Here is a 26765-nt window from a genome sequence, read left to right as displayed (position 1 = left end):
CAATACATATACAATCCTACTTGAATGTATTCACTATGATTAATGTTTAAATGATTCGACTACATACATCTTAATGATCATAAAACACTGCAAACGATAAACTACATGTGAGTGCGTCTTAACCATGAATATAGTGCACCCATACAATATAGATTGCTGAAAGCGCTCTATCATAGGTGTTGGGTCATGTGTTCCTGTCGTGGTGTCCCGAGGACGAGTCTAGCTGGATAGTTTGGAGCTTGTGTAGAGGAGTTCTGTTGATTTCGCCGTATAGGGCGTTGCCGTAGTCCAGCCTGCTGGTAATGAGCGCGTGGGTGACAGTCCTCCTGCATTTGTGGGAAATCCATTTGAAGGTCTTGCGGAGGATGCGAAGGCAGTTGGAACTGGTGGAGGCGACAGAGTTGATCTGGCGAGTCATGGTGAGGGATGAGTCGAGGTTCCGTCCATGGTCTGTAGGGGTGGGTGGGCTCCTGAGGGCAGAGGGCCACCAGGTGTTGTCCCAGGCAGAGGTGGAGGGTCGGAGTTGAGCTTCAGGCAGCTATCCTTCATCCAGGCTGCGACGTCCTTCATTCCTTCCTAGAAGCAGAGTCTGGTGTCTTCGGGGTTCTTCGTGAGGGAGAGGATGAGCTGGGTGTCGTTGGCGTAGAATCCTATGCTGTGCCCATGCTGTCTGTCGATGGTGGCAAGAGAGGCCATGTAGATGTTGAAAAGTGTGGGGCTGAGGGATGATCCTTGGGGTACTCCACAGTTGATCTCTGTGGGTTCGGAGAGGAAGGGGGCAGTCTGATCCTCTGGGTTCTGCCGGAGAGAAAGGATTGGATCCAGTTGAGGGCGGTTCCTTGTATCCCAGCATCGTGAAGTCTGGCTGCGAGCGTGGGATGTGAGACGGTGTCAAATGCTGCGGAGAGGTCTAGTAGGATGAGGGCCACGGTGTGTCCCTGGTCGAGTAGCATGCGGATGTCATTAGTGGCGGCAAGGAGAGCGGTCTCAGCGCTATGATTGCTGCAGTATCCCGACCGGGAGGCGTCTAGGATGGAGTTCTCTTCGATGAAGGCGGTCAGCTGGGCGTTCACGAGTCTCTCAGTGACTTTGGCAGCAAAGGGGAGGAGAGAGATGGGCCGGCAGTTTTTCAGGCCGGTAGGGTCGGCCGTGGGTTTCTTGAGGAGGGGTTTCACCTCCGCCCGTTTCCATTCGTCTGGGAAGGTGCCGGATTTGATGAAAGCGTTGATGGCCCACCCTAGTTAAGGTGCGATGGCAGCGGCGGCCCTGTGGTAGATGTGCAGTGGACAGGGGTTTGTGGGGGCTCCCGAGTGGGCTTTCTTTATGGTCGATGTGATGTGTTCAACGGAGGCGGTGTTCCAGGTCATGACCGGTGGTTTGTCAGCCGCGGTGGAGGGGGTGTGTGTGGTCCAGCGGCTGTTCGCTCAAGTTGGGCCTTGATCTTCAGATGGAAGTAGGAGCTAAACTTGTTGCAGAGTTCCTGGGAAGGTGCGACATCCGTGGCTTCGCTGGGGGGTTTGGCAGAATGCTGTATGACATTGAACAGTTCTTTGGTGTTGGTTGCGTTGGTGTGGATTTGGTTCCTAATGAAGGTCCATTTGGTGTCTCTTATGCGCTGGTGGTATTCCTTCAGGGCGCTCCTGTGGTTGTTCAGGGCTTCCATGGTTTTCTGGTTTTGACAGGCTTTCTCGAGGCGTCTGCAGGAGCGCCTGGCTTCTTGTAGTTCTGTGGTGAACCAGGTGGCCTTCAGGGGGCGTTGTTTGGTGGAGTGGTGCGAGTTTGTCTGCGCAGCAGGAGATCTAGAGGTGAAGTTCTTTGGCTGCGGAGTTGACGTCAATCGTGGCGCAGGGGGGGTCAAGGATGAGGGTGGTGTTGAGGTGTTCCTCTGTGATCTTGCTCCAGTTCCTTTGTGGCGGGCGCGGGTGCAGAGGAGGTGTTGAAGGTGAAATGTACGCAGTGGTGGTCTTTCCAGGGGGGTTGGGTGGTGTGTCTGAAGCAAATGTTTGTCCCTCCTGCGAAGATGGGGACGAGGGTGTGCCCTGCTCCGTGAGTGGGAGCATTGACGAGCTGCTTCAGGCCAAGGTTGGCGAGGTTGTCAAGGATGGTGGTGGAATCGGTGTCACTGCGGTTGTCGAAGTGGACAAGAAGACTCCTGGTCTGGGTGGGCTTCCTCCTAAGTTCTGTAAGCCAAAGAGTCCCATATAGTAGTCTTATTGAAAACACTCAGGAACCTGCTCAATGTGAATTCTTACAGGTAGCTATCTTTGTTGAGTACTGAGAATAACATCCTGGGAAAAATCCAAGCAAATAAGTTATTGCTTGAGGTGGGTACTCAGTGCATCCAGATCAGAATGGATTCCTACCTGGTCAGAATATCCATCTAAATTTCACCAACTGTGTAATGGATCTGGTATCACTGACAAACACCTTGCTGGTGGAGGCTCCACTGACTTCGAGAAGGTGTCTGATACAGCATTGTGTGTATTTATTTGCTCTCCTTGAGAAGATGGTTTTACGAGAAAATATTTTTAAATTGATTTGTCTGCTATAAATATTGCCGCTGATGAGGGTAAGCACAAACAGGGTGGTTTCCTGATAATGGTCCATCCTCAGAGGTTCCAAGCAGTGCTGATCCTTGTCCCCTACACTTTTTTCATAGGCAATGGAGTCCATAGCGCTAAGGCTCAGGATTCGGCTATACTGCACCTAGGCGGACCACATATTCTTTCACAATATGCGATGATCCTTTCTTATTTTTTGAGGCATCCAGTGAATAGTATGTCGGCAGATATACAGGTTCTGACAGACTTTGCATGTGTCTCTGGCCCGAACATAAACTGGAGGAAGTCATATCTATTTCCCACTTCATGTGAATACCCTCCGTTAGCAATGTTCTCTATTGGATCTTCAGATACAGTGGAAGTCTGAGACATTTGGGTGAGTAATCGCGCTTTACAGGGTGAGTAGTCAGGCTTTACAAGAAATCTCATTGATTGATTTCCCCCCAAGCACCTTGAGCCCCTAACGGGTGAATAGTCAAGAATTACAAGAAACCTGATGGATTGATTTAATTATCTGGGGATTCAAGCACACCGTTATAACAAGCACCTATTTACGGGTAAACTAAGCAGGGCTCTTTCTCATTGAGTCTGTCGATTCCTGTTTGGAATAGATTGCCTCTTTTCCCTTGGGACATTGATAAGATGTAAATTCTCCCCTATGTACTATGCAATTTTGTGGCCCTCTCACTGGGGATAATGGGACGCTTCTTGGTGGAAATTGAATTCGCTCCTCTCCAGCTTGATTTGAGGGTGGGATAGGAGACGGCCGGCCCTGGGGAGAGCTGTGTGGTCTTTGGATGCCAGTGGAATGGGAGCTCCCAATTACAAGGTTTATTATTTCGAAGCTCGATTACATTGACTTGGTGAGGCAGATGAAGCAGAGGGCACTGAGATGCGGCAAGTCTGGGTGGTGGAACAGGTCAGGGGGTCTTGGTGGGAGGCATGACGCTATCACATATGCACCCCAGACTGCTGCATGTAGTACAATGGAGCTGGACTAGATACTTAAAGTGCACAGATATAAAGGTTGTATATTACACATCTTTGTTGTGTGTCCCTGATACTGTAAGTTATTGCAAAAATCTTCAAAGTTTTATAATTGGCCAAACGGCAGCTCGAGATAGTAGGGGCTTATAAAAACAAGGTGTGCTGTAAACATTTGAATTATGAAGAGAGGTGTACAATCTGGCAATGGGTAGTTCCTCATTTCTGGTGTGCTTATGAGAGCTATACGACTGACTTGGGGGGCAGACAAGATGGAGGCACCAAAGAATGACGATTTGACCTTGTTGCTGACACAAGGAACTGGAGGGTGCTCTATCGCTGCTCTGTACTCTGTCCTAGCACCAGCATTTTATTCATTCATAACGTGAGTCAAGAGGAAATGGGAGTCCAGCCTCAAGAAGGACTCGGAAAATCTGGACTGGTCCTACTTGTCAGGGTATACTTAGAGAGTGTCGGTCCCCAGCTTTGTGTAACCTGGTTGTGTGACATGTGCTGCTGGACTAGAGCTGAGATCACGGCAATGGTGACAATACAGAGAACAATAGATACAGCCATAAAACAGTGAGGTGCAATTCTCCTAAACCTAGATGCTAAGTCTGATGAAAGGCCTCCTTGATAAACAGGCAAAGCCGTTTGGATATTACTTAAGAGACTGAGTATATCCTGGTAGACCAGACCTTGCAATGTAGCATGCTTAAAGCTACATGCCATTGGGCTAGGGGCATATTTCCCATATGATCTCTGCTAGAGTTTATTCTCTGTTATTTTTTATACAGGTCCTGGCATGTGACCAGTGTAGCTTAGTGCCAGACTATCTGCCGCTCCTGCAGTCTTATGCTTTGTTAATCTGGTCTGCTTGGCTTTTTTTTCTTGTCTGCATTTCTTTCGCTCCATCAGTTGTGAAAGCTCAGGATCCTTTGACGTTATGAGTCGTGCTAATCATTATATGGTGCACATTTCTGTAATTTGACCGATGTGAGCTTGAATTATATTTTGTGTTCAGATTTAATATGAAAAAAATGACTTGTATAAGTAATATGAAAACTTAATAGAGAGCCAGCTATAAAAAAAAAGTTCAGTCTTTATCTAACAAACCGATGCTGTCTTATGGGCAGACCAGACACCAAGGATGGCTGTCCAAAACCCTCACATCGCTCACCTCGCAAGATCTAAACTCTTTGGGAGATGATCATTCAGTTCTCAAGGCTCTTCTCTATGGAACTCACTTTCTGTATCCTTCCACTCAGAAGACAATGTCCTCAAGTTCAAGATATCACTATTCGTCCCATAAGCCTTTGGCTTGCTCTTCTCCTAATAATCAGCCTTTATCAACCCTATAATATTTGACCCAAGCCTCATCAATGCACCCCTTTACCTGATTTCTATAAGACTACTGACGATCTCATTTTGAAGCAACTCACAAGTAACCCCACTGCTGTACAAAAACACCTACTAAAAATATAGCAAATAAATAAAATATTGAATAGTCATTGAATTGTTTTTACACTATATCGTCTTGCTTTGCCACGCAGACCGAATACGTTACATGATAGGATTTGTCTATCGAAGAGGTGCATCATCACTGGTTGGTAGTCATGTTCCTCCTGCTTCATCTGTTCAGCATCAGTTCCTCTCCTAGCTTAGTACTTTCACACCCATTCTCAGGGTTTTCTCGCCACTTTCTCTAAACTGGAATACTAACAGTCTCTGAGGGTTCTTCCTTATTCCCACCGAGGTTCATCCCCAATCATAGAAGTAATAAACTAAACAGAACAATATATGCCACAGGATCTGTTATCCAATCACCAAGTTGGTAAAAATCAGGGTATAAAACCAGGAAACCAAACCAGACAACAAAATCTAGAAGTTTTGTGTTTTCAGAAAATCACTGTTTTATGTCTAATGCCTGGTTGTTTTGTCTCTCAATGGCTGTCCTCCTACTTCTCACAGGTGTCAATGTTTGAGCATTTGATATGTTTTTGTAAGAGTCTTGCAGTTTGTCCATTAAATATTCAGAGCTTTTGTTCAGACAATATGATCTTCATATCTGTTTTGTTTTTGGGCTTTGACTCCAAGGTCCACAAAGTGGCCCAATAATGTTTTGAGCTGCACACTTTACTCACAGGTCGCCCAGCTTTTATCCGCTCTTAAAATAATCTACAGCCTATCATATTTGGGAGGGGCTAAAGTGGTGAGGGCACCATAACATGTTCTTCGAAGACAGAGTTGAGAGAACATGGATAGAAAATAGAGTTGAATAAACAACAAGTATCCTCATAATAGGTCGCCTAGGTGTTGCCTGTAGATTTTTCTTAAATTGTAGCCTTTGAGTCCTTTGAAATTCTTGGGGCAAAGAGGAGTCTTGTAGTAGCTCAGGTTAAGTAATAGCTTGTGGTTTCACAATATAAGTTTTTGTGTTTCCGGTTCTTTTATCCTTTCAACATTTTTATTCATTGCGTCAAAGCCTGTATCTCAACTATTTATTTTAAATAAAATTAAGTTGATATGCCTCTGATCTTTGATTGTCCGCCCGTGCTTCATTATGATTTCCTATATCAAATCTATCTTTACTGACTGCATGGATTTTTTTATTTTCTTGTGCTCTTATGCAATAAAGAACATAGATAAAACATATCAGTTATCTCTTTTCATGGGTGTGTGGCATTTATTTATTTATTTAAAGGTTTTATATAGCGCTGGCTAGACCCGGAGGTATCAGAGCGCTTTACATGAGTATCAGACAATAATTGCAGGTTACATCTTTACAAAGGTTACACAGTTATTAGAGCATGGCAACATAGTGACAAGTAAGGTTGAGACAAACAAAAAGGAACATATAGGTAAGGGAAAAAGCAGGCACGGGGAGAGATTCTGGGGAGGGGGGTAAGAGCAGGGGAAGTAGACAGAGAATGGAGGAGGGAAAGAGGAGGTGAGGGTGAGAGACACAGCATGGCAAGAGGAGGGGGAGGGTGACGGGGACACAAACCGGTAGACGTGTCAAAGCTGCGCCCATAGTCCTGTAAGCTGTGATCCCAGGGGGAGTGGTATCATTTCCCCATCTCTGTTGCGAGAGGCTCCCTAAGCGCAGTGGACTCTCTCAGAGGGGTCTGTGAGACTCCAAGGCCTACTTACTGGATCCTTCCCCAAAAAGGGGAGAGGGAGTGCTTTGGCAAGGGGTGCCATACCATACCTCAATTGTGAGTGGCTCCCTTGGCACTGTGGACTTTCTCAACAGGTACGCTGAGACTCCAGCGTATATATCTTGGATCTTTCCCCAACAAAGGGAGAAGGAGTGCTTAGTCAAAGGGCACAAAAGGACAGGGGGCTAGGTGGTGTAGCGGGCAAGGGGAAAGATTCAGGTGAGAGGGGATAGGAGCAAAGGAAGCAGACAAAGAACGAAAGAATGCTGAATGGGAACAGATAGATAGATAGGAGACAAGGAAAAGCAGAGTAACAGAAATACGATGGGGGGGTGGGCGAGACCGGGAGACAGGGAGAAAAACTGTGCCCAAAGTCCGGCTGGGTAGGTGACGGTCAGGGGATGAACCAAGGCCGATCTCCTCAATAGCTGAACAGAGCAGCTCCACCGGGCGTCGGACATAGTGCTCAGACTCCGCTGTCAGGATGGAGATCAGGAGTATGCTCAGAGATTGTCATTGTGCGTTGATTAGGTGGTGGTCGCTTCCACCCCTCGTTCACCTCTGCTCCATCACTGCCTCTTTGGTCTGTTTACTCTGCCCCAGGGTCCCAACAGGCGCTCCGGTCCCAGGCACATTCTCTACCTAGTGACGGTAGCAGCGAAGACTTGCAAGACCTTGTTATTTGAGGCTCTTTTGGGTGGCATGAGGTGAGCGCCGTCCGGTCAGCCACCGGCCGCCCTTCGTTCTTCGTGTATCGAAGGCGCTTTCTCATCTGCAGATCTCCAAAGGGGCAAATTAGGAGGAGGAGGGAGGAAAGGGCATGAGGTCGCGTTCCTGGCCGCTCCGATCGACATCTTATGGTGCGCGGAAGGGCACAAGCTCGGTTTAATGAGTGGCAGCAGCAGTGGATCGGCTGGGGTCAATTTGCACTGCTTGTGGTCATATAGTACTTTACTTTGCATTTTCTACCTCTGGCCCAGACACAAGCCCCTACCCAAAAACAAAAGCTAGGTGCCCAGTGTGGTGCATGTTTTTGTAACATCTACTGTAGCTTGTTCCATTGCTTTTAACAGATAAGTGAATAGGATAATCCATGGCAACGTGACCCTTCCAAACCTTGTGACTTCATTATTTTTAAAGGGATTTGCATTAATTTGTCTGGTGTTGCATTTGGGTATGTGATTTGCTTATCTTCAAGGACATTGCAGGTGTGTCTTGTTCTTTCCTCAAGCCACTAGATAGACTCCTGTTTCTCTTTTGCATGTTCAGAATTTTGTCAAATCTTGTCTTCTAGCTATTTGAGAATTCTTTGAGGTTTTTTCACATTCTTCACGCCCAATATCTATTTGATCTTGCCTGCTTCTTTTATTCCAAAAGGCACCTTCCAGTCAGCTCTCTGGAGTGGTTGAGAGGGCTCTTGCATATTGGTTGATTCTACTGAATAATTCCTTTTGGAAATGTAGCTTATTGAGCAATGTGGCTTTTTGTCCCAGACACTCTTCAGACCACAACTGCCCTCCTCTAATTACCAAGAGAGTTACTAGGTACATTATAACAATGTAAGGCTGCTGCTGTTGGTCAGCATAGAAGAGAGATCAGTACAGCTAAGGGGGCTGGAGATGCATTCTTGGGATCTGAATAGTAGTTTGTTGATGTCAACGGGCTCTGTTTCAGAGTATAGTTCTTGGTCCATATATTACAAGTTTAAGATGGAGCTTTAACTTTGGAGGCCACAGCTAACAGCAAACAATACCTTCTTCTAGTGGTGTCCTTCCCCTTCCAGTCACACCCATGATACAGACTAGATAACCATCAAGCACCAGATTTTGACCTGGTTTACTATAGTAGTTTTGCAACAGCGATATTCTGAGACCACTCCAGAAAGTGGTGTGTATGTCCATTGCTCAGCTCTCAGCACAGAGGAGACTCTACACTATCACCTCCAAATTGACTGCTTTCCTAATATTTATGAATACAGAGCTGTTTGGTGTCATCTTAAGGAGATGGGTTTGCCTAGAAGATTTTAAAGAACAGGTATTACTGTTGTTTTTAATAAGGCTTTGTGAAAGAAGAATTATGATACTTTAAACCATGTTGCATTTTTCTATGGGAAGTATTTGCAGAACCAGTGCTTTAGTTGAAAAAAAGACAGCAAACGTGCAGGGGCCCAGAGTTCTTCGTAGGAGCCTGCCACCAGCAATGCCAAATGCAGGGTTTACAGGGTTTGAAGAATACCATGGATGTCTAGTTTCGATTTGACCTCATGCCTCTTTCGTCCAGCACCCTACACTTCCCTTCTGTATCTCACTCTAGCAGGTTATTTTTAATCCCTGCTTTTTCTGTTTGTCAGTCTCCTTCTCTTCCTCCTTTCTGCCCCTTCTCCCTTCCTCTCTTTTCCTCTCTATCAAAGTCTGACTGAGAAAATTAGTACAGGCCCTTAAATTGAGTGGTGGTGCCTACCATCTGCTACTACCTGCACCAATAGAGCACACAGGGCCCGATTTAATTACTGGTGGTCGGAGAATTCTCCGTTGGCCTTGCAGAGGACATTACATCCCCCAAGTCAAGACTACTCTGCCCGCCATTTTTATAAATAACCACCTAACTGGTGGCCATTTATAAAGGCCTTGGCAGGAACTGACTTCACAGCAGTCAGTTCACGTTAATGCATTTGACTGTTTGCTGTAGGGCTGTATCAGAAGGACACAGAACTGCAGCGAACAGTATTCTTTTTTCTTTTCAAAAAGAAAATCCCCAAACTGAATTTTCTTTTTGAAAAGAAAAAAACGCAACGCTCCCCTTGCCACGGAAGGCTTCTCCCTTGGTGAGGGGAGCATTAGAATGTTCTTCCTGTGCCTTACCGGAGGGAAAAGTAAAATATAACTACATGTGAAACCATCTAAATTAGGTGGACGGCCATGTAGCCATTTCTACAAAAGGCGCTTACTCCTCAGGACTGGAAAAGATTTTTGGCCACATTGGAGACAGAGCAGTGTACGCCAAACATAAGGCCATATATAAATCAGACCCTGAGATTTTTATGATATGCGTATTTATTCACAACATTATACTGTAGCTGTGTAACTCACTATAAAAACAGTGAACTAATTGTATAACAAATGATGGCGCTGTCCTTTTTACATAAAGTAAATAATATACCACAGCTGTTCTTTAACTGTGGTCTGGGAAACTCAAGGGGTCTGCCACGACCTACTCAGGGGATCTGCGACTGCTTAGGAAATTAAATAATATAATCAGAGTAATAAAGTGTATGTAAATAAATAGTACACACAAATGAGGAGGGGTGATGGTAACGGACTCGCCTACTCCGGACACCTAGTCAATACTTTTACACACCAAAAGGAGTAGGGAGTATTAAAAATGTCTTCATCTAATGGTGGCACGTGCTGTGTGTCTGAATACTGCACAATTGTGTGACATGCCTCATCAATGGGGCTGCTACAAAACACCCCGGCGCAACCAACGCCTGGGGTGGAGAAATGTCTATACTTTATTCCTAGACCCTCCGGCCAGGGTTAAAAACGGGAAGGATCACCACCATCCTTCACGTTTTTCAACCCTGGTCGGAGGGTCCAGGAATAAAGTATAGACACAGTGACACCTCCGTGCTAGTTTTAATCTACACTATACTGCACTTTCACTTCCGGTGATCCCAGTCACTTTTGAAATCATAGTTTCTCTCTTTTTTGTTGTGTTTGTCTTCCCCCACCCTATTGCTCCACCCCAGGCATTGGCTGCGCCGGGGTGTTTTGTAGCAGCCCTATGATGAAGCATGTCGCACAATTGTGTGAGTGAGGGCAGTATTAAGACACACAGCACGTGCCACCATTAGACAAAGACATTTTCAATACTCCCTGCTCCTTTTGGTGAGTAAAAATATGTAAATAAAGATGCAAAATCTACAATTTTAAATTTTAAAACGTTCCGTAAATGTGAAGGGATTTGAAATTGGGGAATAAAAATTACGTTAGTGTCCTCAGATTGATTCTTAGAAGCAGTGCAGATGCATCAAACAGAATATAGTGTGGACAATTGGTGGCTTCAATTGAATTTTGAAAACCTGCATCCTTTTCATTAAAATGATTTTTTTATATATATGTGTGAATTAAATAAAATATTTTATCATTTGTGTATGTGTGTTGAGGGATGCTTGTTTTTGCATTTTTGTGTATTGTTTTGAAGTTCAAATCATAAAAATTGATTAAGCCACGGTCCTCAGCTTCAATAAATGGCTCAGTGGAGGGTCTCCAGAATCCAATAATGATTCAGTTGGGGTCCCCGTGCTCCCGTTTGGATTAAGTGGGGTAGGGTCAGCAGAAGTCAAAACATTAATAACCACTATTATGCAATATTATGACAGTGCAATCAAACAGGGGCAACATTTTGGCGCTTTGCAGCACTTTATTGTACACTCCATCGGTAAAGAATACACTGTGTGTATAATGCGCCTGTTTGTATTTATAACCATAGCAGCTGTATTAGTAAAGCAGACATTCACCCTTTGGGGCATCTTGGCAAAGGAACACGAGATTTTTATTGCTACCAAACTCAGCAAGACTGATTTTTCTCAACCTCAAAGGCATGGAAGGCTGAATACAGGCAGGTGGCATTCGAACCTGTGACCACGATATCCACCCCAGATTACTGGAGCGGATGTATGAGAACACACTGAGGCACCAGACCCCACTCACACCTTTTACCTCTTTGAAAGAACCTCTAGCAGGAAACTTAGTGGACAGCTGGTGGATGCGGACTCTTTTATTGAGCTGGCTAACAGTGCTGGCACAGTTTCTATTGGTCTGCTTCAGCGCATTGATATATTATTGCAAACCGATCACACGATAAGAGTATTTTCTTAAATTCTTTAATAATGGGATTTGAAATACTGAGCACATTGTTGCGAAGCTGCCACTAAAACTTAATCCCCAAGTTTCAATGTTCGGGAAGCATGAATGAATGTGATCACATTTTATGCAACATTTTTTAATACCAAATAATTGAAACATTATTGCAGATAAGGAACACGGCATTTTCACAAGCTCAATTGCCACGGATTCCACGTCTGACTGACCAAGCATTACAATAACAACAGATAGCCGCTGTACTCTCATTTTTCAATCAGCAGAACACGACTAATTATAGAGCAGTGTTCAGAGTCGGCTTCAATAATTAAGATTTACATCTAATCATTAAGTAAATGTGCTGCATTCACCCCTGCCACGCACTTAAATAGGAGGGAAAGTAGGACTGGCTTTAAGCTTCTCCAAGGTCCCAGGTAACCCTGCTTCCACGCTGCCATAAACTTGGAGTTTGGACGTGTTTTGGGGTCGGTCAAACAAAAACATGAAGCGAGAGGGCAAAATGCTCAGAAAACGGAATGCAATACTAATTGGTACGCACTGCCCTCTAGTGTTCACCGTGTAGACTGTCACAGTGTAATTTTCTTTCTATCTTGTGGTTTTTATATAAACAAATAGTGTGTAAGAATATCAGAATTCCATGATATGTGGGGCACATATAGAGCAACCACTAGAAACCATATAGCATAGATAATGCTCGCTGCTAAGAACAGAATTAGTTTAACGACCTGTGATCGCACAAAAGCTTTTGATTACTTCTATAGGGAGTTCATCCAATGTCTGAAGTAGAGGAACAAGAATAGTAAACAATCGGAGAAGCAGCTATACATTTCATAATTCATAACATAATTTGATAAATCCACGAAAGGCAAATGAAGATTAGCCCTGAATTTTATCACAAACATTCGCCTTCTTTTTCCAATGAAAAATGTTTGTCAGAGTAACTCAAAATAAAGGCTTTACTACCATTCAACTTAATTTAATTATTGGCATATTTGGTGTGGGTCTGCTCCGGTGCTGTAAGTGGGATGGAAAAGATAATTTTGCAGTTACGAACAGGCATTACTATAAATATTTTACAAGCGACGTGGCTCACGTAACTAATGTTGGGGGCTAGCACGAATCTAACCGAAAATGTTGGGGCCTAGCACGAATCTAAACTGAAAAAATGAAAACTGGAACTAAGTACCGGAGATGCAGGTTGCATAGACATGTGTATTAGATGTTTTTTAGAAATACCACAAAACACTGATTATTAAACGATATACCAGTCATGGCGTATATTGCGTAAAAAACCCTAAAATACATTCATCATTTTTAAAATGGTCATCAGTGTTGCTGTCTCACTTGGGATTTGACATGACCAGCCCCCAGAACGGAAAATTTCAGTGTATCTTTGGGATTCCATTTAAAACATAGAAAAAGCAAACAATTCAACCAAAATCACGTCTGCTCTTTTTAACTCTTTTAACTTTTTTTACCACTTCCAGCAGGGCAGCCTTCAAGACCTCTCTGAATCCCTACCACCACCTGCAGGGGGAAACAAAGAAGACAGCCCTAGCCGCACACATCAAAACCAGCACTAACACCACCAAGGAACTTTTCAACATTGTTAAGGTATTCGCTATACTGGCTGCCAGCAAAAACAACATCAAACCCTCACAGGAGCTGTGAAACAACCTCACCGACTTCTTCCACAACAAGATCGCAACCATATAAGAAACTTTGAAACCCCAAAACACACCTATGGACTTCCTCAGCTGATAAGCCACCTCCACAACTGACACAAACAACAGACTGACCACCTAGGACCTCCCCTCCACCCAGGACACTACCTGCACCATGAAACCCATCCACTCAGGAGTTCTCACAGACCAATGCCCGCACCACATCTACAACCTTGGAAACCAAATGATTGGCCGGGAACTCGCTACACTGCTCAACACCTCTATCACCACTGTAACATTTCCTGACACCTGGAAATATCCCAAAGTCAGACCACTGGAGAAATAAAGGGGGTGAGCTCTATTACTCCAACTGCATCTGTGCAAATAAAGATTGTGCATACAAAACAATGTGTTGGAATTGATATAAACCAATTAATAACAGAAAGGACAAATCAATTAATCCTTCCAATGGATTCTCAATATTATCCACTAACTTCTATAGATTTATGGAGACGACACTCAATAGTACAATACATACATATATCTATATATATATATATATATATTCACTGAAAAAACCATAGGTTTCACACATGTTATAGTTAGCTGGACATTTTACTGATAAAAAACCAATGAAATTCCACGTTATAGTTAGTGCAGGCAACTATAACTCACGCAACCGCAATCCTCTGCTGATGCTAATACTGTATTTAGACACTTATTTGCCCATGTCTTCTTCCATTAAATTTTAGCTATACATATATTACAAATATTTTTTTTTCATAAAGACACATATGTCATCAGCAGAGGATTGCGGTTGCGTGAGTTATAGTTGCCTGCACTAACTATAACGTGGAATTTCATTGGTTTTTTTATCAGTAAAATGTCCAGCTAACTATAACGTGTGAAACCTATGGTTTTTTCAGTGAATTTGCAAGGTTTTTTAAATGCTAATTCCTAACTATAACGTGTGTGAAACCTATGGTTTTGTCAGTGAATTTGTACGTTTTTTTAAATGCTAAGTTACTTTACGCCATTCGTGGCGTGCGCGCCCACTTAATGCAGTTCGTTGCGCTTCGCGCACCGCGTGCCCACGTTACGCTAGATGGGCCATGAACGCACGATGCGCTTCGCGCATCGTGCGCACATGGAGGACATATGATGAGCATCGTTGTGACAGATAATATATTAGTTTTTCAATGCTGTATTATGCCATGCACAAATGGTGCACTTCAGGCACCATTTGCACATGGGGTGGGGAAGAGTGTGGATACTTTTTTATTTTTTTTCATATTTTTTACCGTACGCGTACGGTAAGCGTAATCGGCGAAATTTTCGAAAAAATTAAAATTGCCTATTTTGCCTTGGGGGATCGTTGGGGACTCCCTCAACATGGCTAGGTGCTTGGGAGGTGTCTAAACAGCCCCTTTACATGTTTTTGCCCTTTGTTTTTCAATCCCCTGTCAGAGTGCGAGAGAGAAAATGGCGGCCGCCGCTTCCTGGTTCGACCGATTCGAATGTTTACTAAGATCTAACGGCCAATCAGAAACGCGCTCGCGCACGTCACCGTACGCGTACGGTAAGCGCACCGTAAGCGCACCGTAAGCTGGCTCAGATATATATATTGATTTAAAGGCTATTTTCTCAGAATCTACTGAACAGATTTACACCAAACCTACAAAAGGCACTTCCTTGACCTGAGGACTACCTCTCTGCCAAATTTCATTTAACTCTGTTCAGCCGTTCGGGCTGTAGCTGTGTCTAAAGGTCCTATGGAAAAATGCATGGGAAAAACGTGTTTTGGGACCCCCCTTTTATCTCAGCCCCCGCTTGACGAATCCCCCCGAGACTTTCAGGGTAGGAGCAGAGCGCAACGCCCCACCTATTTTGAAAATTTGGCGAGGATTTGTCGACCGGCTCCAAAGTTATTCAAAATAGAATGTTGCGGATTTCCTATGGTAAGAGGGTCCTAACTATAACTACCTACTGGCGACCGCCAGTAGGTAATATATATATATATATATATATATATATACACACAAAATTATACAAAAACATATACACATAAAAATCTAAAAATCTATCTGTACATATATTCAACTTCCTCTTTACCCTAAGTTGATACTACGGATGCAAAACCATTGTTATCAGTAGCATTCTGTATACCGAAGATAGCCCTCAAGCATAGAAAAAACAAAATGAGGGGAAATCTCTACCCTCTTTTGTTGACGTTATTATATTAATTAATTTCTTTTAACAAAATTTAAACTTGTGGAGGGCTTCTCCAATCTGTGGAGTCAACACGTTTCAGCCCATGTTTCTTGAGCCTCATCAGGACAGGGGGCAAACAAGTAAACCTTATCAAGTTCCCACATTCACTGGGACTTCTAATGGCATAACATCCACAGTAACCTGGCAAAAATATCTAGTTATGGACGTGATCGGGGGGAGAGAATCAGAGGGTACTCAAAAAGCAGGACAGCTCCAATCGGTTTGTTTGTACACTATTCCTTATGTGTGTAATGATGCAGCCGTATCATTTGATTATCAATTGATCCGGTTAAGAAATAAAAAGTGGCTGGGTGCGGCTAGGGGAGACCTTCAATGTCATTTGTTATATATAACGGTCACCCAAAGGAACAATTCTGGAAAAAACGCGTAGTGGGTTCGATTTCAAATAACAACGCCACCCAACAAAAAGCATCTCCATATCACCGGCTCAGGTACTCAAACCATGTGACCACATGGTTTGAGTACCTGAGCCGGCGATATGGAGACGCTGAACTAAGAGTGCCCCTGGCGGATGTTTAGTCTGTCTTGCCTTTTGAGTGCCCTTTGATGCGCTCCACCCCGATCATGTCCATAACTAGATATTTGCGCCAGGTTACTGTGGATGTTATGCCATAAGAAGTCCCAGTGAGTGTGGGACCTTGATAATGTTTGCTTGTTTGCCCCCCGTCCCGATGAGGTCCAAGAAAAGTGGGCTGAAACGCATCGACTCCACAGATTGGAGAAACCATCCACAAGTTTAAATTTTGTTAAAAGAAATTAATTAAATAATAACGTCAACAAAAGAGGGTAGAGATTTCCCCTGATTTGGTTTCTCTATGCTTGAGGGCTATCTTCGGTATACGGAATGCTACTGATAACAATGGTTTGGCATCTGTAGTATCAACTTAGGGTAAAAATGAAGTTGAATATATGTACAGATTGATTTTTAGTTTTTTATGTGTATGTGTTTTTGTATAATTTTGATATATATATGTATGTATTGTGTTAAAAAACTTTATGCAATTATATATATATGAAAAAATCTTTTTTGAACTACTATTGGGTGTCGTCTCCATAAATCTATAAAAGTTAGTGGATAATATTGAGAATCCATTGGAAGGATTAATTGATTTGTCCTTTCTGTTATTAATTGGTTGATATCAATTACAACACATTTTTTTGTATGCACAAAAGTCAGACCACTGGTCAAAAAACCCTCTCCTGACCCCAACAAACTCAGAAACTACTGACCAATTTCCTTGCTCCAATGTAGTGCTAGAGGCACTCTTATCGTTTGACACCACATGATGACCTTTGACTACTATCATTTTAATTGTCTTTTGGTGTTTTACTTTATCCTAGCCTGCATGCACGACATCCTGCATGTGCCTTTTTCCCTTGATGGTTTCTTTTGTGTAATCCTGCATTCTTATAGTGGGAACTGACAGATTAGAATGGCTTGCTAAGAACAGAACATGTGGGATGTGTATTTGAAAGCATGAGAGAGAGAGAGAGAGAGAGAGAGAGAGAGAGAGAGAGGTGTGGAATGTACTTTTTGATTTTGAAGTGCAGTTTTATAAGCAGTGGTGCTCAAATGTGCATTATGTTGTACACTGAGAGATGAAGTTGTGATGTTATAGGCAGGGGTTCACAAATGTGCATTGTGTTGTACATTGGGAAGTATTATGAAGTTCTTACTATTTGCTTTGACATGGCCTCATGTCATCCTGAATCCTGACTCTGTCATGCTAGAGCTTTCTGCGCGCACAGGCCTACAGAGCATTGCAAGTTGTTTGGGTTAATCATGTTCAAGGTTGTTCTGTTTTTGGAGAAGAGATTTTTTAATGTACCGAAGTCTTTCATAAGCTTTGTTAAGATAAAGGTTGAAACATGTGAGAATGTAGCGGGAACGTGGGAACTCCTTTTGCCCTGGAGTGCTTGCATGGAAGCTGGCCAATTCCAGTAAGTTTCCTTGGCACCGAAGGAAAGACTCTTGAACCGTCTAGTGTGTTTTGAGACTATAAAGCTGAGGGGTGTTGACTTAGAAAACGGGATTTTGGAATCTGAATGGGGACGGACGCGTCTACTTTGGTACAGCGGAACCTTGGTTGCTGAGGCTCCTAACCCTGGCTGTAAATCCCCCTGTCTGGAGTGGGCTAAGATGCAGTGTTTGCGCCAGGTGAAGTATTTGAGTTTTGATTATTGCCATTGTGACGTGTGGTCAGTGGCTATGATAATTTGAGGTGTTTTCTTTGTGATGTGTGAGTGAGTCAGAGTGCACATCCAAAGTAAATATTTGGTGTATTTAGTGTATATATCTTTCTAATTTCTTGCAGGACGTTCATTATTATCTGCTTGTGCATTTTATTATTATTATTCATGCATTTACCTGCTACATTTCCCAAGTCTGTTATTATTGCTTGCATATAAATATATATATTTATACATTTGAATATTGTTCATTTGACATCTTTGAAAGCCTTTCTGTTAGAGAGCATTGCATAGATAAAACCCCAAACCTCATTCTAAAAAGAGAGTTTTTGATGTGTTTTATATTTGTAAAGTGAAACCCCTTTCTAGGTGTTGTTGTGTTTTATGTCTCCTGCTTCGTCGTGTTTGGGCCTTCATGGGGGATTGGTATTTTTGAGGGTGAAGCAAAACATTTTGGCGTCACTTGCAGGATTTACGAAAAGTGCAATTTAAAAAAAGAAAACTGCTCTCTAAAATGTACGTTTTCAGTTGCAGATTCCCAGGTGCCAACTGAGTTATTTGGGTGGGAAGTTGCCTCTAATGCATGTTTAACAGATGTGGGGAAACCACAGATATTTAAATGTGTACAAGATTTTTCTCTAAAGAGGGTAAACAACTTGGTATTTCAGACAGAAAAAGTGGTGTTATTTTGAATGCATTGCTCAGAATGTGTCAAAAATATGGACAGTTAAAAAAGGGTTGTAATGAGTTACAAAGAGCGTTAGCTGTCGCTCAGTTTGAAAATATATCTTTGAAAAGAGAGTTGAAAATGTACCAATCACCGAAGCCGTTTATTTTGCCAGGCTGTTTAGATAGCCAGAGTGATTCATTCGTGAAAAATGTGAATGCAGAGAAGCTGCAAGTTAATTTACGATGCTCATAGGAGGTTTAAATTAATACTTGTGAGGACGTTCCTCAGCCAGAAATGTATGGTATTTTGGTCGAATTTGAAGCTTCTGAAGTCGTGCAGGAAGATAAACAAACCAGCCTGTTAGAACTAGCGATAGTTGGTTGCAGTTATAAATCAGGCTGGTCAGTGAATGACAAACCTTGCTTAACATGGAGAGACGTTATGAAAAATGCAATTTTAAAACATGAGTTTGAATGGGAAGAGGAGCAGAAATGTGCTTTTGAATCTGCAAAAGAGATTATGCAATGTGTTTCAGACGTGTGGCCAATACAGAAAAGAGGCATTGTGTTACATGTGACAGTTCAGGGGCAGTGTGCCAGTTTGAGTATGTGCAAAAACAAGTAAAGAAGAGTGCTCTTAGACTTTTGGACTGAACGATTTTCAAATGCTGGGTAAATGTTTTACTTGCACTGTGATAGACAAAGTTGTGTGTGTGTTTTTGTGCTCTGATAGATAAGGGCAGACACTGTTGATTTTGAGTTGTGCTCTGACAGACACTATGCAGACACAATTGTGTATTTTTGTGCTGTGGCAGATACAGGGCAGATACAGGTGCTTTTGCACGCTGACAGACACTGGGCAGATGACAATACGGCATAAAGTGATTTTGAGATTTTTACTTTCTCTGATATAATGGCTGATGACTTTCCCTGAGTTATACAGAGCAGGTAATGCACAAGACACAAATGTGATCAAGTGGTTTATACAGACAGAAACTGCAGTTTTGCATGAACAGTTGATGTAGGTCCCAATCGAAAGTCCAGGGGTGGTTTTTGAGGTGCATGAGACACAGGATTCCTCAGTGAAGTGACAGATTTTACTGCAAAGCGCAGCTACTGTGTATTTTGTAGATGCTCATTGTCCAATACATTCACTAGACAGAAACTTTAATGCCCTTACAGATGAAAAGGCTAAAATCTTGGAGACAGAGTGGGTGACACACGATTCTCTTTTGGCGTGCATGACTAAGTGCAATCACCTAGGAGGGAAAGACCCAACTAACAGGTGGCCAGGGAATGAAGGGATGCACATTGCCTCAGACTTACTTAGAACTGTGATTCCTATGTGCCAGTATGAACAGCGCAGACCAGTCCCACAAATGGTGAGGGGCAAGTTGGAGAAAGGGAAATTACCAGAGCAGATAGGGCAGATAGATTGCCTTGGGCACATGCCAAATGATCATGGGTGTACTTATTCAGTAGTGTGTGGAGAGATGGTCAGGAAGAGGATTGCTCCAACCAGAGTTTGACTCCAATACCAAGAAATCAGAGGCCATAGTGTGGATAGAATTCTCAGATAATTACCCAGAGCCAGCAGAGAACCGTTCAGACTGGAATGATAATATTTTGCCATCAAACCCAAAACAGAAAAAAGAGAACATGCGCTTTTTGAAAAATATTTTTTGCAAGAAGAGCGATGCTTGTTTCTTTTCCAGATCATACTGTGACGTGTTGGTGTGCCTGATGTCCCTATCCTGTGTGTGGGTGCCTTTGTCTGAGTGGGCCCATGAGAGTGTGGGTCCCCACCCCCAACCCTGGAGTGATCACCGGACGGCGCAAACCAACATTGTTGCCGAGATGAACTTCAAGAAGGCTGTGTACCTTTCACGCAGAAGAACATTATTTGTTCCGGAAATGCTGTTCAGTTTGAAAACAGAACAAAAATATATTGTAAAATTAAAATTACAGAAGACGCTGTTCAGTTTAAAGATGAAGATGAATTTTGAAGGTCCTTTATTTTTAAGCACTAAATATATAAGTTTGGCTGCTTCAATAGTAGAAGTTCCAGAATTAGCCATTTGTAACATTAGGACTATTTGTGCATTTATTTTGTGTATTCATCATACATTTATTCTTAACGCTGAGATATTATTAGATATGTATGAGCTATCTTAAATTAAGTATTCAGATATGCACGAGCTTCTTTTTTTAAATGATACATTTTGTTTTTGATATATGTATGTTATGATAGTCAAAGGTCATGGGGTGGAATGTAGTGCTAGAGGCACTCTTATGGTTTGACACCACGTGATGACCTTTGACTACCATCATTTTAATTGTCTTTTGGTGTTTTACTTTATCCTAGCCTGAATGTACGACATCCTGCATATGGCTTTTTCCCTTGATGGATTCTTTCGTGTAATCTTGCAGTCTTAAAATGGGAGCTAACAGAGTCGAACAGCTTGCCAAGAACAGAACACGTGGGATGGGCATTTGAAAGCATGAGAGAGAGAGATTGAGAGAGAGTTGTGGAATGTAGTTTTTGGTCTTGAAGTACACAGTTATGAGCAGTGGTGCTCAAATGTGCATTATATTGTACACTGAGAGATGAAGTGTGTGATGCTATAGGCAGTGGTGCACAAATGTGCATTGTATTGTACATTGGGTAGTATTAGGAAGTTCTTACTATTGACTTTGACATGGCCCCATGTCATCCTGAATCCTGACTCTGTCTTGCTCGATCTTTCGGTGTGCACAGGCCTACAGAGCATTTCAAGTTGTTTAGGGTAATCACGTTCAAGGTTGTTTTGTCTTTGGAGAAGAGATTGTTTAATGTACTGAAGTCTTTCATAAGCTTCGTTAAGATAAAGGTTGAAACATGTGAGAATGTAGAGGGAACGTGGGAACTCCTTTTGCCTTGGAGTGCTTGCATGGAAGCTGGCCAATTCTAGTAAGTTTCCTTGGCGCAGAAGGAAAGACTCTCAAACCATCTAGTGTGTTTTGAAACAATAAAGCTGAGGGTTGTTGACTTAGAAAACGGGATTTTGGAATCCGAATGGGGACAGACGCGTCTACTTCAGTACAGCGGAACCCTGGTTGCTGAGGCGCTTAACCCCAGCTGTAAATCCAACGGTCTGGCATGGGCTAAGATGCATTGTTTGCGCCAGGTGAAGGGTTTGGGTTTTGATTATTGCCCTTGTGATGTGTGGTCAGTGGCTATGATCATTTGAGGTGTTTTCTTTGTGATGGGTGAGTGAGTCAGAGTACACATCTAAAGTAATCATCTGATGTATTTAATGTATAATAATTATCCATAATTATCTGCTTGTGCATTTTATTATTATTATTCATGCATTTAACTGTTACATTTGCCAAGTGTGTTATTATTGCTTGCATATACATATAAATATGTTCTATTTTTAACATCAAATACACGTGAAAGTTGCTCAGAGCAATGTATTAACTTGGCCAAAACAAGGAGAACTGTTTTAAATAAACCAGCACTTACCTACATTCCCGGGTGCATTGCGGGATTTGTAATCTTCTTCAGTCACGTGATTTAAGACACCTTTAAAATGCATGCACGCAAGTACTTTGCGTTTAGCTTCCCATCCGTGATCAAGGCAGACGCCGAAACATGTTGGATTTAAGGAAGCATGGGTGCTGCATATTCCTGGAATAAAGCAATTGTACCTACAAATGGGCCTCTGTGTGTTTGCTCATGTGGTGTTGAAGTAACGGGCTTCTCCGTGCCCGTTTTGTAAAGAGGCTGCCCTGAAGGGTTGGGGGCTCCTCGCTCGGAGGTTTGTTCTGGATGTAAATGAAGGAGCATGACCCACTCGCTGCTGTTTGAAACCTACTAAGGTAATGCTAATTAGTGAAAATAAACGGCAGCACTTGAAAGGATTTGGTGAGGATGACCTCCTGCACCAATCGTTCTGGGGACGTGAGCTTTGGACTGGGATGTGAGAACATTTGGCATCATGCTGCAAGTACAATATCAGTGACTGTGTTCCATTTGGCTTTGTTTGACATCAAATGCACGGGAAAGTTGCTGAGAGCAATGTATTAACATTGCCAAAACAAGGAGAACTGTTTTAAATAAACCAGCACTTACTTACATTCCCGGGTGCATTGTGGGATTTGTATGCTTCTTCAGTCACGTGATTTAAGACACCTTTAAAATGCAGGCATGTAAACACTTTGCATTTAGCTTCCCTTCCGTGATCAAGGCAGATGCCGAAACATGTTGGATTCAAGGAAGCATGGGTGCTGCATATTCCTGGAATCAAGCAATTGTACCTAGAAATGGGCCTCTGTGTGTTTGCTCATGTGGTGATGAAGTAACGGGCTTCTCCGTGCCCGTTTTGTAAAGAGGCCACCCTGAAGGGTCGAGGGCTCCTTGCTCGGAGGTTTGTTCTGGATATATATATATAATAATAATAATAATAATAATACCGATGCTTATAAAGCGCGACAGCTAACCCGAACAGGGGTGTCCTGACGCTAGAACAACAGGCAACCATAACGTCAGAGAGGGTAGAGAGCTACCTCCCATTATGAATCTGACCTAAAAAGGCCACGTCTTCAAAGCCTTGCGAAAACAGGATTCTGAGTTCGCCTGCCGTAGATGGCCTGGCAGGGCATTCCACAGTGAGATTGTTCTGACCGTGAAGGTTCTACCGCCCATGCGTGATTTCACAAAGCGAGAGGAGCGCAGCAATTTATGGGAATTTGACCGTAGTGCACGGTTTTGCTTATAGGGCCACAGTCTATCTTTCAAATATCTCGGGAATTTTCCGTTCAAAGCCCGATATGCCAAAGTCATGGCCTTAAATATGATTCTTTTCTCCACTGGTAGCCAGTGGAGCTTTTGAAGGTGCGGAGAAACATGGTGTCGAAATGGTATATGACAAACCAGTCTCGCAGCCGCATTCTGTATCATCTGAAGGCGATGAATGGCATATTTGGGAAGGCCAAGATACAGGCCATTGGCATAATCCAGTCTAGATGTAACTGTGGCATGAACTACTATTTTACGGCAGTCTTCCGGTAAAAGGTGCACCATTTTTCGTACATTTTTTAATTTACTAAAACAGCTTGCAGAGACCTGTTGTATTTGGGCTAGGAAAGAAAGATCAGACTCCCATCTCACCCCCAAATTACGAATGCATTTGGCGGGGGAAGGTGGTGGACCCATTTCTGTCGGCCACCATAAATCTGCCTCTGGGACTGAGCCTTGCCCGAAAAACAGAACTTCAGTCTTCCCCGCATTAAGCTTTAATTTATTCGAATTCATCCATAAAGCTATGTCGCGCAAGCAACCTTTAAAATTCTTAAAAGCCTCTACCGTCTGCTCCTTAAATGAGAAAACCAACTGGGTGTCGTCAGCGTAGGAAATCGCTTTCACTCCCCAGTTGGCGATCAAAGAGAATAGCGGGGCTAGGTAGAGGTTAAAGAGTAGGGGGCTCAGGGCTGATCCCTGAGGGACGCCGCACCAGAGCTGTTTTGGATTAGATTCATATGGCTTAAGGGCGACACTCTGAGTGCGCCCACTCAGATAGGATGTCAGCCAGGTCAGAACCTTCCCCCCAAAGACCGCACCTTGTAGTCTCTGGACCAGTATGGAATGGTCCACGGTGTCGAAAGCCGCAGACAGATCCAGGAGCACCAACAGAGCTGATGCTCCTGAATCCAGCGACCATCTTACCGACTCTGCTACTTCAAGGAGAGTGGTCTCCGAACTAAAGCCGGCCCGAAAACCCGATTGTGTGTCATGCAAGGCACCACTCTGCTGAATAAAAGTGGTCAGTTGGCGCTGAACCAATTTCTCCAGTATTTTACCTGGGGCGGAGAGTAAAGAGATGGGTCTAAGGTTGCTAAGATCATCTGGATCCCCATTTAGAGGGAGAAGTGTTGCATGTTTCCATTTTTCAGGAAAGATGCCCATATCCAGAGAAGAGTTCCATATCTGAAGTTGCGCGACCATCAGGGAGGAGGATAATATCTTCCACAGTTTGGGCGGGCATGGATCATCAGGAGCGCCTGAACGGCATATCTGGATTACAGCTAGAGCATCCTGAGGTAATATTGGAGTGAAATTGATAAGCACAAGTGCCTCCGCCGCGATGGGGGATGTATCTGCTGCCATAGTTGCCTCAGGTGGCACAAAGGAGTCGTAAACCTTTAGAATTTTATTTTCAAAGTGGCTAGCAATTTTTTCACACAAGGCTAGAGATGGTATTACTTCGGTCTCTAACGCCTTGGGATTAAAAAAGGATTAGACCACTTTAAAAACCTCACTACAGGAGTGGTCTGCATTCTGAATGCGGGTAACGATATAGTCCCTCCTGGCTATTTTTATGTCTCTATGGAAATCTGTTAATGCTTTTTTGTAGGATGCCTTGAATGAGTCGTTATAACTCAATCTCCACTGGCGTTCCAGTCTTTAGCACTTACTTTTTGTTTCCTTAAGGGCACAAGAAAACCAGGGGGCAGTAGGGGACAGTCTAGTAGATTTCACTACTCTAACCGGCGCAACTGAGTCTACTGCAGTAGCGATCCATTGGTGTATGGAGACTGCGTCTGCATTGGGGTCAGAGGATAAGCAGGGGTGAGTGTCCTGCAAAACAGTGCTTAATACTGCTTCGTTCAGGTTTTTCCAATTTCTCTTTTGAATAAAGCGAGTTCCCTTAGTTTGCCCCCAGTTGGGCAAAGTAAACCCAAAAGGGATCAGATAATGATCTGACCAAGTTAGAGGGGCCGGAGTCTCTATATCAATAGCAGAGAGGTTGGTAAAAACCAGATCTAAGGTGAGTCCCGCTATATGCGTCGGGGAGAATACCTGTTGTATGAGATTAGCGCCTGCTAAAGACGATATCAGTTGCGCTACTTGAGAGCAGTTTTCATCGTTCACATGTAGATTAAAATCTTCTAGAACCATAAAGTTAGTGTACATTACTGATTTTTGAACAATGAGACTGCATATATTCTGAAGAGCAATTGTTGCGCAGTCAGGGGGTCTATAGATAAGGATGCCCGCAAGGGCGAATGAGGGATTAAATTGTATAAAAAATTAAGACCTTCAATGCCCTGCTCAGACAACGGGTCAGAGGACACCAGCTCCCACAAATCTCTAAGGATGATGGCCACCCCGCCCCCCCCCTTTTTCCGCAATCTCGGTTGGCATGGAACATTTTGAAACCAGGTGGTATAGCTAGTGTGATTGTTGTCACCGTATCCAAGTTAAGCCAGGTTTCTGTAAGAAACATCATATCCCAAATACCATCACTTAAGATTGACCATACATCCGTAGCATGCTTGGCCAGGGATCTACAATTATCTACAATATATATATCGCTATTTACATTTGAATATTGTTCATTTGACATCTGGGAAGGCCTTTCTGCTAGAGAGCATTGCACAAATAATACACCAACCCTCATTCTAAAAAGAGAGTCTTTGATGTGTTTCATTTTTGTAAAGTGAAATCCCTTTCTAGGTGTTGTTGTGCTTTATGTCTCCTGCTTCGTCGTGTTTGGACCATCATGTGGGAGTGGTATTTTTGAGGGCGAAGCAAGACATCCCATTCCCAGCAAAGGTACTGGAAAAGATCATCAAAAAGCAACTTATGACACACCTGGAGCAGAGCCAGCTATTCAATACCTCCCAATCTGGCTTCCGCAGCAATCACAGCACCAAAACTGCCCTGATCACAGCCCCTGACAACATTTGAACACTCCTCGACCGGGGAGAAACAGCATCTCTGATCTTCCTCGACCTCTCTGCAGCCTTCGGCACCATATCTCACCACACACTGATTGAAAGAATCCACCACATCGGCATCCAAGGGGAGACGCTCAGATGGATCAACTCCTTCCTCACCTGAAGAACCCAGAGGATCCACACTTGATGTCTTTAAAGGTACAACAACTTTCACCAAAAGTCAGTGCACATATGCTGCAGTACAACCCCCTTGAGATCACATAAATTATCTGATCAATGCTGGTCATTCCTGTGGCAGGTAAGTGAAGGGTACAGTATTCACTCCATCAGACAGTCACTGATCTCAACCATCACAATTTCTTCTCCTTGCGACTTGAAAACTGAACTCCTTGTTGTTTACATTGCCACCAGACAAGCAGAGCTTTAGCATATTTCAGTAAATGTCAGATACACCAACAGGCACCACCTCTTAAATTTGCTGAATATAGACTGCTTGTCTTCATGCTGTATCATTTAAAAGCTCTCTTCACAGCTTCCAGAACTTTGATGATATGTTTTATTTTAATGTTTGAGTGGCACCATGATTCTAAGATCACTCTCCCTTACAAGTCATCTTTGAGTGACATCATGATTCTA

The sequence above is a fragment of the Triturus cristatus genome, chromosome 1_2 (genome assembly GCF_964204655.1).
Source record: "Triturus cristatus chromosome 1_2, aTriCri1.1, whole genome shotgun sequence".
NCBI lineage: Eukaryota > Metazoa > Chordata > Amphibia > Caudata > Salamandridae > Triturus > Triturus cristatus.
The sequence above is the reverse complement of the archived record's forward strand: the minus strand, read 5'-3'. Positions refer to the sequence as shown.